The sequence below is a fragment of the Procambarus clarkii genome, chromosome 91 (assembly GCF_040958095.1).
Source record: "Procambarus clarkii isolate CNS0578487 chromosome 91, FALCON_Pclarkii_2.0, whole genome shotgun sequence".
NCBI classification, from domain to species: Eukaryota; Metazoa; Arthropoda; class Malacostraca; order Decapoda; family Cambaridae; genus Procambarus; species Procambarus clarkii.
Genome location: NC_091240.1, coordinates 4,879,223 through 4,892,286, shown reverse-complemented (window position 1 = coordinate 4,892,286; position 13,064 = coordinate 4,879,223). Strand labels below are relative to the sequence as shown.

The 13,064-nt window shown below is 43.3% G+C and overlaps 2 protein-coding genes across 2 annotated transcripts in view; one reads left to right on the top strand and one right to left on the bottom strand.

Moving 5' to 3' along the window:
* LOC123773948 (persulfide dioxygenase ETHE1, mitochondrial) overlaps positions 1 to 13,064 on the bottom strand; it is a 45,679-nt gene that overhangs the window by 31,968 nt on the left and 647 nt on the right. The window lies entirely within an intron of this gene.
* The window catches only part of mlt (tubulin folding cofactor E like protein mlt), a 34,535-nt gene continuing 26,210 nt past the window's right edge, over positions 4,740 to 13,064 (top strand). The window contains exon 1 of the mRNA XM_069318675.1: positions 4,740 to 4,893. The gene's annotated coding sequence lies outside the window, so the exon portion shown is untranslated. The remainder of the gene's footprint in view (positions 4,894 to 13,064) is intronic.

Sequence of the window (13,064 nt, the reverse complement as noted above, 5' to 3'; positions counted from 1 at the left end):
GCCTATCCTGGGGCGCCTCCGCATGCACGCACTCCCAACCTCAGCACCCCAACGCGGACACCCCCTCCCTAACCCCAGCACCCCAACGCGGACACCCCTCCCTAACCCCAGCACCCCAACGCGGACACCCTTCCCTAACCCCAGCACCCCAACGCGGACACCCCCTCCCTAACCCCAGCACCCCAACGCGGACACCCCCTCCCTAACCCCAGCACCCCAACGCGGACACCCCTCCCTAACCCCAGCACCCCAACGCGGACACCCCTCCCTAACCCCAGCACCCCAACGCGGACACCCCTCCCTAACCCCAGCACCCCAACGCGGACACCCCCTCCCTAACCCCAGCACCCCAACGTGGACACCCCTCCCTAACCCCAGCACCCCAACGCGGACACCCCTCCCTAACCCCAGCACCCCAACGCGGACACCCCTCCCTAACCCCAGCACCCCAACGTGGACACCCCCTCCCTAACCCCAGCACCCCAACGCGGACACCCCCTCCCTAACCCCAGCACCCCAACGTGGACACCCCTCCCTAACCCCAGCACCCCAACGCGGACACCCCCTCCCTAACCCCAGCACCCCAACGCGGACACCCCCTCCCTAACCCCAGCACCCCAACGTGGACACCCCTCCCTAACCCCAGCACCCCAACGCGGACACCCCTCCCTAACTCCAGCACCCCAACGTGGACACCCCCTCCCTAACCCCAGCACCCCAACGCGGACACCCCCTCCCTAACCCCAGCACCCCAACGTGGACACCCCTCCCTAACCCCAGCACCCCAACGCGGACACCCCCTCCCCCCAACAAACTCCCACCTTTTTTTATTTCATGATTCTCGAGCAGTGAGTCATAACTGTACATTCTGAAATATACAGCATTACCCCCTCTTGAACGTAGCCACTACAAAGTGGTATAGATAGTCGTGTTAAGAGAGGAGCGAGAGGGCGACGTATGCAGGTAGCAAGGAATAGCGGTGCTTGTTCGCCCACCAGTCTCAACGCTCTCAACGGTCGTTTACATGAAAGCCTTATGCAAGGCGCCACACACACACACACACACACACACACATTCTTCAGTTATTTGGTACATCGTCTTTCACATGCTGTACCTCAGGTTATTTTAATAAGGCATCAGTAAACCAAAAAAAAATGCATGTACTTAGTCTTTTCTTCAAAAGCCTATCTAGCAAGTTTCAATGCGAGTGTAAATCGCGAAAATTAACAAGTGATGAAAAATGTGACAGTCAGACCACGGAGGAAGAATTGAAACAGGAATTTCCTTAAGGACTTTTGTATATTAATACATCTTCAGAAGGAATGAATGAAGGAAAGAAAGTTTCAATGTCTTTGGTTCATGGTTGTATTTCGCTACATTTGACGACAGTGCGAGCGGCAAGTATTATCTTCGACCTACATATGACAGACATCTTTGACAAGTCTACAGACATTACGCCTCCGTGAGTCACGAGTCGTGACCGTCTCAAAATAAATTTAGGTCAGTGGCTGGACATGTTGGGCGGCTTGTGTAACGTTCCTGGCGGTGTGCTGGCCATGATGTTGCCGATATATTGCTTTCTAGTCGACTCCTCTTTATTACTCTGCAAGGTTATCGCGCACCCGGGTCCTTACATCAATTGGAATTCCTATCATGAAACGGTTTAACTTTCTACGTTGAAATGAGGTGCTGCATGGCGATCATGCAAGCTAGAAGCCCATGTTTCAGGTTTGATATTGGGCCGAAGGCCTATCAACCGCTGGAAGGGGGGGTGGGTTATTAAGGCCACCATAATAGCATACTAATTAATCATCAAGTATACTTAATTGCGAACTTCGTTCATGACTAATGGGATATCCCCCTACGTGTACATGTGCCTTGTAACCAGAGCCTAGGACTAGTTATAGTTGAAGACAACGGGTAGGTGGCAAGACACTCTTGTTATCTATTTAATCGTTTGACAATGTCTTAAACTAGATATATCGTCTCAACGTAATGATTGCAGGGATTTTGTGAGTCATAATGCAAGTGACTCCCCCACCTGGGTGGATGATGAAGAGGAGGGGGAGGGGACGAGACACACACAGAGGGGGGGGGGACGAGACACACACAGAGGGGGGGGGACGAGACACACACAGAGGGGGGGGGGACGAGACACACACAGAGGGGGGGGACCGAGACACACACAGAGGGGGGGACCGAGACACACAGAGGGAGGGGGGGGGGGGCGAGAGAGAGACAGGGGGGGGGGGGGGGGGCGGTAAACTGGTCCTGTCCCGCCAAACCCGTTATTGCACCATTGACCGACCCATGTTGTATTTTGCGCGCGCACGCTTCCGCCCAAATATCGAATTGCAGAACCCCCCCCCCCCCCCCGTCATGAAACAAACTATTATATAAAACTGAAGCCCTTTGCATTGTTTAAGGCTACACAAATCAAAATTGTCGTGTACATATCTATTTTAAACATTCCGTGTTTATCTTTAGTAGTACAATTGGGTTCGTTCTCTACGTACAAGCTGGAATTCCGGGTTCGAATCCTGGGCAGGGCAGAAATGGTTTGCCACAGTCCATTTCACCTAATGCCTCTGTTCACCTAACAGGAAGTAGGTATTCAGGAGTCTGCTTGTTGTGGGGTTGCATCCTGCAGTCCGTCCTTGTATACAAAGATCCAAGCTCGTTAATAAAGCCGCCAAACCCCTTGTTTGTGAATGAAAAGCGGTTTACACACGACTACTGATGACGTTCGAACACTTACTGAACAAGTGCTTCGCTCACGATCTCTGTTCGAACCACAATCCTATAAATGCTTCACTCGCGTGCTTCAACTACAAATCATCGCCAACAGAACCTAAACTCCTAGCCTACGCATAACTATACACAAAAATTATGTAAATGATAATACTTACATGTTTGTCTGCACGCGAGCGGTCTTGTGCGCTCGCCGAGTCGATTTGAGAGTCGAGCTTCAGCTCCTAGTTTCTTGCATGCATTAAAAAAATGATGTAGGTGAAAGTTGGTTCTTAAGAATAAGCGAAGAGTTAGGGATGACATGATAGAGGTTTATAAGTGGATGAATGGACTTAAAGGGGATATTAATAGGGTATTAAAAGTATCAACACAAGACAAACAGAACACGAAACAATGGATATAAATTGGACAAGTTTAGATTTAGGAAAGACTTGGGTAAATATTAGTTCGGTAACAGGGTTGTTGATTTGTGAAACCAATTACCGCGTAACGTGGTGGTGAGGTCCTTCGATCGTTTCAAACGTGGGTTGGACATGTATGTGAGTGGGATTGGGAGTGCAGTTACCTTTGATCTTATGTTCTCCCCTAGTTCACACCATTCACTTATCTCATACCGAAGAACTACGTCAGCTGTTATGTGGGCGAATGTCATTGACACCAAGAAGTAAAATATCGATTAATTGATATTTTAATTAGTTTGACCGATGTGTTGAATGTTTATATTAATCTTGTTTAATTTTGGTGAAAGTGAGTCAAGGTCACCCACTCCCTCACCTTCACATGGTGGTTTTGTGCTCTGATGAACACTTTCTAGCCGCTCACTGTTATCTAACGCTCTGATGTTCAATCATATTGACGGGAGACATCTCCCGTCACGCAGGGTGCAGTTGCACCTCCACAGATCTCCAGTATCAGCTCTTGATACTGGTAATGGCTCAAAAGGGCCACCACTTACGGGCTATTCATGCCCGTGCCACCTTTTGGGTGGCTTAATCTTCATCAAACAATCAATCATATTGATGGGCCATCCCACGACTGCCGTCTTCCCTGATAACTTGCATCAAGGTCTCTGTTACAAATCCACATGATGCAGGCACGAATCCGTGACGAGGATTCGTACCCGCATCTAAGAGCATCCGCGACGCTGCCTTAATCGACTTTGTTCATTTGATACATCACGCTATTGTGATTTCTGTGTGTAAGGTCTCTTGTCCCCCCCCCCCCCTTTCGACAGTTTCATCTTTTAGCTAATCTGAGGAAAACCCGAGAAAGTTTACACGGTGAACGTAGACCACAACAGAACAGTGACCTCGTGTGTGGCCGACGATTCACAACCACATACTGTACATTAACTGGTTTAAGCAGAGTTTAAGAACCGTTGGTTTAGTACAGTACGAGAAATACACGCTCGTATAACTTACGTCTATGTAGGTCATACAAGGATATAATTAAGCTCGTATAACCTATGTAGGTTATAGTGTCAAGATACTGGTGCTCACAGTGCTCACACTGCTTCTAGGCTTGTAATTATCAAAAAGCGCCAAGCCAGGAAGCTAGGCATTCGTGTCACAATATTACAGTTCATGGATGCCATTCTGGATGTCAATAAGAGCAGAACGACTCTAGAGGAATCTTTGACACCCGTGAGTACTGTCGCCAGGTTAACCAAGAATGTTGACTACATCTAGAGACCAACGACACGCTACGTACTTTATTTGAATACAGTGAAGTAAACAAAATATACATAGTAGTAAGGAATGTTTTAAGTAGTTTTAAAGTAAAAATAATAGTCCCTTACATATAATAAAGTGTGAAAGCAATGCAAAACTGTCTGCACAAAAAGTAACTTAACTCTCCGGTAAACAGCATCCTTCACAGTACATAGCTCACGAAACAAAATCCAGTAACATATTCAGATAGTAATATTATCGTTTTATCTTGGCAACTTTATCAGCGATAATCTGTGTGTGTGAGCATTAGTCACCATTGTCATTGTTAGTGTGCACGAGGCCGAGGCGAGAGTGGCAACACCGTCACACTACCAGGACCCCACTAACAACTGCACTCCAGCGTCACACCCGACAGTTCGATCCCAGCGTCCTACACACACCTCACCACAACAATCTGAACATTTCCTACAAGGCAGGTGAACCTTTAAGTTTCATAACAAATAATTGGAGAGGGCCCAAATCTAGACCTTGCGACGTAGGCAACTATAAGCTTTTCAAAATTGCATTTACAAGACATGACCGATTAACCTGTGACTAATACATGGTCCAAATAAATTATTGGACAACAGATGTAATTCTACTGTTGCTCGTAAACGTACAACCATGATAAACTTTCCCTAGATTGCTTACTTTACTTCATCATATTGTCATTATCTGTAGCCTATTGTGACAATCGCCTCTAAATTCCCGAGAATGGTTGTCAATCTTTCTTGGCCAAGTGAGAAATTTGCGATCAAGAGCACTGAACATATATTTGAAGCATTGAACGATTTATCAAGAGTATTTAAGTTAAATTCTATTAAAAGGAATTGAACGAGGCATGACCCGAGGTATACATTGGGTGAAAACCAAACAAAGGTGATCATTTCAGAATCTTATTTGTAGGCTATTACACAAGAGCTATAATAAGTCACCTTTTAGGATTTTTTAAATTTATAGTTGAAATACGATAACTAATTATCACCGATAAATATTTGTAAACAAGAAAGTATTCATAAGTAATTATCAAAAGAAGGTACCAAGCCGGGAAGGCTATGTAGTACAACCCGTCCTCGACTCAAGTCCATTACATTCAGCGGTCAACCCCACAGACGCATTCATATATTTTAACATGCTGTTCATTCAAAACGGGAATTTTCTCAAGTATAAATTAATATTATAATATATTGGCATATTGTGCATATATAGGCATAGGTTAGGTTAGGTGTTTAGGTTCTGTTGGTGATTATTTGTATTTGTAGTACGTGGGTGAAGCATTTATAGCGTTGTGGTTCGAACAAAATTCGTCAGTGAAGCACTTGTTCCGGATATGTTCGAACGTCAGCAGTTGTGAGTCGTGTGTAAACCGCTTTTCATTCATAAACAGGGGGTTTGGCGGGTGCATGGAATCACTTTTAGGTCTTTGTCTGAAAACGTGTGCACGTGTAAAACTATATGCAACCCATTCTCTTGATAGCACGTAGCATTTTGACGAATGCGACATCCTTACTTTTGGTCTTTACCAAAGACCAAAAGCTGTCGTACTAGAAAATGATAACGGTTCACAATATTGACACTGTCCCGCTTTCTGTTCGAGGGGGATCCTCTGGTAGGTTAGGATAAGTCACTTCAGTAAGAGTTTCTTGACTTTGGGAAGGCTCGCGAGAACGGGCTGCAATATGACAAAGCCCCGTTGGTACACTTAGTGTCTGGCACCGGACCCACGTGGTGAGGAAATTTCCGTTGCGCTCTTTGGATACAAGATAACGTAACACTACAACCGAACATAACTTGTGCATTCGGTCAGAAAAAGAAAAACCACTTAGTTACAACGAAAACATGTACGATACCGAAAATAGAATTGGACATTATGGTACAGAATATTTAGAAGGAACAATCACTTTTTTCTCAGATGCATTCCAAAAATTATGTAGGTGAAAGCTGGTTCAGCAGTCAGGTTGTTGACGTACAAAAACTAAAATATATGAGCGAAGTCAACACCCTGGTGAAGTTTAAGTACATGAGGCTAGAGATGCAAGAATGAAAACTTAAGCCAACAGTACCTGCCTAGCCCTGGATAATGGACCTGTTGCAATGTTAATTTAATGTCTTGTATACCCAATATATACCAAATATAATATACCAAATACCCATCACATGAGCAGTGTCTGAGGGGTTACAACGTTTCACAATAGGTTCAGGAGCCGAATCCCAATATTATATTTTTTAAGCGAAGTAGTTTACACAGTGGTCAGCCTCAAGCATTTACTCAACCATTTTCCAACAAACCTGGTGGTAACCAAAGGTCATTATTGTTATAAATACTCGAAGCGCTTGGCAACTCACTTATATAAAATATATCAGCCCGCCGTTAACAAAGGACAAAATGTTCATGCCATGCAGCCACCAAACCTGTTTATGAATGGAAAACTTTATACACGACTCAACTGATGACGTTCGAACACTTCCAGAACAAATACTTCACTGACGAATTTTGTTTGAACCACAAGACTGTAAATGCTTCACCCACGTACTACAAATACAAATAATCGCCAAGAGCCTAAACACCAAACCTAACCAGTACCCAAAATATGCTAATATATAATAGTTTATATTTAAGAAAAGTTCTGTTTTGAATGAACCGTGTTAAAATTGTTGAATGCGTCTTTGGGGTCGACCGCTGGATAGAATGGACTTTGATGATTGGTTGGGATTAAAGAGCATTTGGCTTTTGTCGAGGACCGGCTGGATTATTGTCTGATCTATTTTGTTCGCTGGGGGATTTGTCAAAATGCTGTGAATTAATCAAGAGTTAAGGTTGCTGAGGAAGTATTCCAGTTTATGACCAGCCCTCCCCGCCCCCCCACACACACAAGTTTTATCTTTGTCTATTCTGATTTCTCAACTGTAGGGGCAAAACTATCCGGCTCTTTGTTCTCACAGCCTCCAGATTCTTGTCACAGTTCGTGTAGCACCCGGCTTCTTCCTCTGCCATGACCGGCTGCCATCTGGCGCTATGGTTTGTCGCACAAGGACCTCCCCTCCGTTAGCTTTCTCATGTCCCGAATCTACATCCGTCTTGGGAACTGCACAGCTGCTCCTGGCAGTCATTTCTCAGCAACTGGTCCGCTTTCTCGTTGTCGTCGTGGGAAGGAACACACTGATCATATTGCTATTACGAGTGCTCTAGGTAAATAGTTATCAATCCTTCGGGTTATGTTCTCTTAAATTTCTGTCATCCTAGGAGCGTGTATGGCAGTCCTAGAGTCCTCGTGGAAAAGGTATATCAAATGTAGTATTTGCTTCACATGTTGCAGTGTCTCGTATTGTTGAAGCTTCTTCAACTCTGTAATCCTGGACACGCCCGCGCCTTGACAAGTTTCCTTCCTAGCAACAAAACCTCAGTTAAGCTTCCTGTTCCTTACTAAAAACTGCGTTGAAACGTAATACCGCCGAGCTTTATATATATATTTTAATTTTCCATACTTTTAAGATAATCAAACCCTAAACTAGAACCCACAGGGGGGTCACAGCATCTAGTTATTACGTTAGTGATAGCATTAAACAACATAAAAGGTTAAATATGATAAGGAGGCCAAGGTTATGCGCCCGGGATGGTTTTGCCCCGTTGCTGAATTAAGAGACTTGTTTAAGCTGTTGTTAAGAAGCTGAACCTTATTGTGATCAAAAGATGAAAGACACTTATTCTGTCACGGCACAAGGTATTCTAGGCTATGTTGCCTCTTGGCATAAAAAGGTAACTGAAGGTCTGTCGCGTTTGTGTACCTCTGTGACAAAGACCAACTCCTGTATTTAAGCCCGGAAACTAACAATTATTAGTTTTTACACATTTTATAAGCGAAGTATTCTTACCCATCAGTGCTGGTGGGAGCGGCACCATCTACACTATACTAACAGTTTTGGTGGACACGATACAATATTTTGGTCACAATTGATTCTTAACTGGCACTTAGCGTCTCGCAACACTTCCCATAGGTTGTGTGACGGCATACAACAGTACACCTCCAAGGTGAATTAGCCAGACGCCTCGTAAGGTGTCCCACCTTTCCTCGTCGGCAAGGGAGTTTATACAAGCTATAATGCTTGTGCTATATAGCTAAATTGGCCTAGATCTTTACTAATTTTATAATATCTATTGAGTAACAAATGCGGCCCTTGACAAATAATTATCACTCCCATTATTTGTGACCCTGAATACCTTTTACAGACTACTGCATTTGTAAATGAAGTCAAGTGATGTATTAACCCAGTTAAACCCAAGAGCAAAGATTTTTTACTTTAATAGCTCACTAAAACAACCTGTATCTCAATCATGCTTAACTATTACAACTGGATGGCTTCAGTTCATTGAAAGCACAAAAACAGTGACTTTCTCAATTTTCGGAACAAAGTAATGCCACTCGACAAGACATGGAATTTTTGTCATCACAGATTAGAGATTTCCTGCAATGATTATTGCACATAGCAATGGTCTTGCTATTGATCAAGAGACTGTCAGTGCAAATAAATATTTAGTTTCATTGCATTATACAGCAGAACTTGTGTTCCAAAAATTTTAGCTTGTGAAAACAAAGGATGATACAGCTTCAACTATTTGAGTATCCCCTAGAATTTCACGTTAAAGAAAACTTACGGCCGACCGTATACAAGAGTTAACCAGACATTATATTTTAAATCATCGATTAATAAAAAAAAATAACTTTAGAATAATCTCTGTTTAGGACAAAGGTTCACTTGCAAGTTTACAAGTATTACTGGAACTGTAACATGCTTTTAGACTATCACAAATATCAAAATTATGCAGGTGTACGAGAGGGGGGTTGACGTCTCGTTCTAATCACTTGTCCTTGAGAACAGCTAGGCTGCTGTGATATTAGCGCCTCTTCCTAGGAATACATTCACTAATGTACACGTTATTCAACTACTGGACATCAATACGAAATTCTTAAGCATTTTCGTAAGAGATCAGTATGGAATCATTGTGGTCTGCCGCTGGATATTCTCGTGGCAAACTTGAGTCAACAGTGAATGGACTGTAGGCGCCATGACTGAGTTTAAAGTAGTGTAAAATCCTAGTTTATTTTTCCTCTGTTGTAATAAGGTCTACATTGTTGCCGATGTTTCTTGCTACACACTTCCATTACGTTTGTACAGTATTTGTTATGCTGATCTTTTTGGATTTGTTTACTGGTTCACTGAAAGTATACTAGAATTTTTTTTTTTAGTAAATAGACCATATAATTAGTTTTGTTACTTTAGGCTTGTTTCTAGGTCTCTCCCCAAGGTCGAACTACTGACCCTTCCCAGGACGCAGCCCCACAACATGGGGCTCTGAAAAAGGTCAGAGGTATGCCACTAGGCTAGTCCCAGAACTAAGTGGCATGAGTTACGAGGAAAGGCTGCGTGAAATGCACCTCACGTCGCTGGAAGAGAAGAGCTCGGTGAGACATGATCACCACATACAAAATTCTCGGGAATTGACGGGGTAGACAAGGATGGATGATTTAACATGGGTGGTACACACAAAGGGGGGGGGGAAGCAGGTGGAAGCCGAGTACCCAAATGAGTCACAGACCTGTCACAGATCCTATCACAGACAAAGAACTTTTAAAGTGTTAGTAGTTAGTAAATGAAATGCACTAGGAAGTGATGTGGTGGAGGCAGACTCCATGCACAGTTTCAAATGTAGATATGATGGAACTCTAACAGCTGAGGAATCTGTACACCAGTAGATTGACGGTTGAGAGGCGGGACCAAAAAGCCAAAGCTCAATCCCCGCATGCACAACTAGGCGAGTACAAGTTGCCTCCTAACTCCAGAATACCTATTTACTGTTAGATAAACAGAGGCATTAGGTGAAAGGAAACTTGTCCACATTTCTGTCCCACCTCTGGAATCGAACTCTATCCCTGATTGAGAGTAGAGAACGAAGCCAACTGTACTACGAGACCCCTATAAATGCAGTCAACTTTACTGAAAATTAGACACCCAGAATGTGTGGGTTAGGTGTTCCGAAGAGCTTCACAATATATTTTAGCCGCGCAATAAAATTCATGTACAGTACTCCAAATACCGCGTGTAACGTAAGTAGGCTTCAAGGCTCGCTACACCACAACACCGCAATGCTCTACACACTAGTGGTTCACGAAAGTGAACCAAGTTGCTAACATCCATCCTGTACATCCTGTCACATCATCCCGTCCTCTAGTTGCCATATCTGACGGAAAAGGGTAGACTAAAACGATTGAACCTAACTTAACCTATTGCCCATGCATACAAAATTTGCATATTTGAGTCGCTATGACTTATAACACCCCTTTATTTGTCCGTTCGGAATTTTGATCAAAATGTTGTGTACAATTATGCGAGAGGACAGGTTGGGTCTACTTCAAAATTTTGAAATAAATTTCATGTCAAACTTTTGATGTCCACTGTAGTCTATATATGAAAAGTTCATAAAGTTACAAAAAAATTATATATATTTAGAGTATTCACGGGACAGGGCCATGATGGCCTTTTACAACTTGTGTGGGACTTTGTGCTTCTGAAGTTCACATTATGGCTCTTGCTTGTTGCACAGTCGTTAGCATGCGGGACGAACCATTCCAGAACCAAGTTCGATTTCTACATGTAGTCTAAATTTCGATGCACCATATACGAGTGCAAAGAATTGGAGCGATCCTGTTAAAACACAATATGAATACCTGGTAATTACTATATCAATTTACCAGCTTCTATATATAATATCCAGGTCATGTCTTGCCATCTACCGCGTAAGTAAGGAGCTTGCCTACTACCATCTCTCAAGTGACAACTATGAAAGTCAGTATGTCTAAGTCTACTGTTATTATTTTAGATTATTGGCGTCTTCTCAAGTATGACCCCCAGGAATAACCCTCTAGATTATTTTTGGCAGCCCTGCATATGAATATTGTCTTACCCCTCCTAATTATGCTTAGGTTCTATGGATCTTTTAGTCAGACTATCTTTTAAAATACGGACGCGCATCTACTTTTTAGATCTAAAAACACACTTCCCATAAAACACCTGGCGACGTGACATTGCTGGCGCCAGACATTTGAAGGTCACAGTGATCCACCGATACGGACTGCTCGCTACCAGAAACCCTGACGCACTCTACGCAACCCAACACACAACCATTTGCTACAATAAACACTATTGAAGGACACCTTTATAAAAGCAATTATCCCGAGCAAGTGCTGGTTTAGTAAGGGTGGTGTCGTGTGGTCATGGGAGGTTAATCGTACAAAAAACTTTCGTCGACTGCACAATCAATTTAGCAATAAACATTACCCAGTGCTTCAGCGAGCGAGCGCGCATACGCGCAGTTAGATTTTCCTGCCCACCTAACCTACCAGAGGACCCTTTATTTACCGTTTTGGAAAAAATCCATTTTTTTTAAATTTTCAAATTACGTCCATTTTCGGCCATACGACCAAATTCAGACAATTTTTAAGACTTATCGCCTATATCTACACGCGTTTTTGACTAATCGTTAGGCTAGTGGCAAACTTTTGTATTTGCTATATATATTTTTTGATAACTTTACGACATGATGCATTTTCAGTACCAGATTGATTGAATCCGATGTACGTGAAAACCACAAGAATGGACCACATTATACCCCCTATGAATGTAGATTTGTACTAGGTTCAAACGATAAGGAAAGATTAGTGTTAAATCGACCCTCCCTACTAACCAGGCCGAAATCTTTCGTGGAATCATGGGAACTATATTAATACACGATGCAGAGTTCATTGATTGCGAACATTCGTTGATTACACCGTAACAACGAGGGCATCGATCGGTGCTATACCTGCAGGACTAAAAATCTAACAGTGGGCTTTGAAACCTCACGATCTCTCAACATTACTTGCGTCGCCTGTAACTATTTATGACATGAAGGCATTTCTTAACATCGGCATCCGCCGGCGTTATTATTGAACGACACCGGCATTCCTTTGAACTAAAGCAAATAACCATCCCCCAATTTTACGTAGAGACTGCCGGCCCTTCCAACTATAATTCACCGATAGGTTCATTATATGCTTTTGCAGTCATTACGTAGTTTCTCCTTTAACTGTCCAGCCCAAGTAGAATAGAGCGACAGTCTGCTTCATGCAAGTCGGCGTTCAATCCCCGACCGTCCAAGTGGTTGGGCACCATTCTTTCCCCCCGTCCCATCCCAAATCCTTATCCTGACCGATTGATTGATTGATGAAAATTAAGCCACCCAAGAGGTGGCACGGGCACGAGTAGCCCGTAAGTGGAAAGAAACTTACAACCAAATCAGCTGCTGTATACTTGGGTGGGTTTTTGGCTCCCACACTTCTGTTTTGCCCAAATGCCAGCGTGTATAGGTTAAAAGTCAATATGACTTATTTTAACATGTAATTTTGTAGACAATGAGGATAAATTGGACTGGGTTAACTGTCTTAACATCTTACTTTTAGGAGATTGTTACAGTAAAACATCAGGATTAGGTTATCCAAGTATAATGGCATAATAACTAGGCCAATCCTTCCAGGTGTACAGTTATCCCATCGCTCCTACATTGATTAT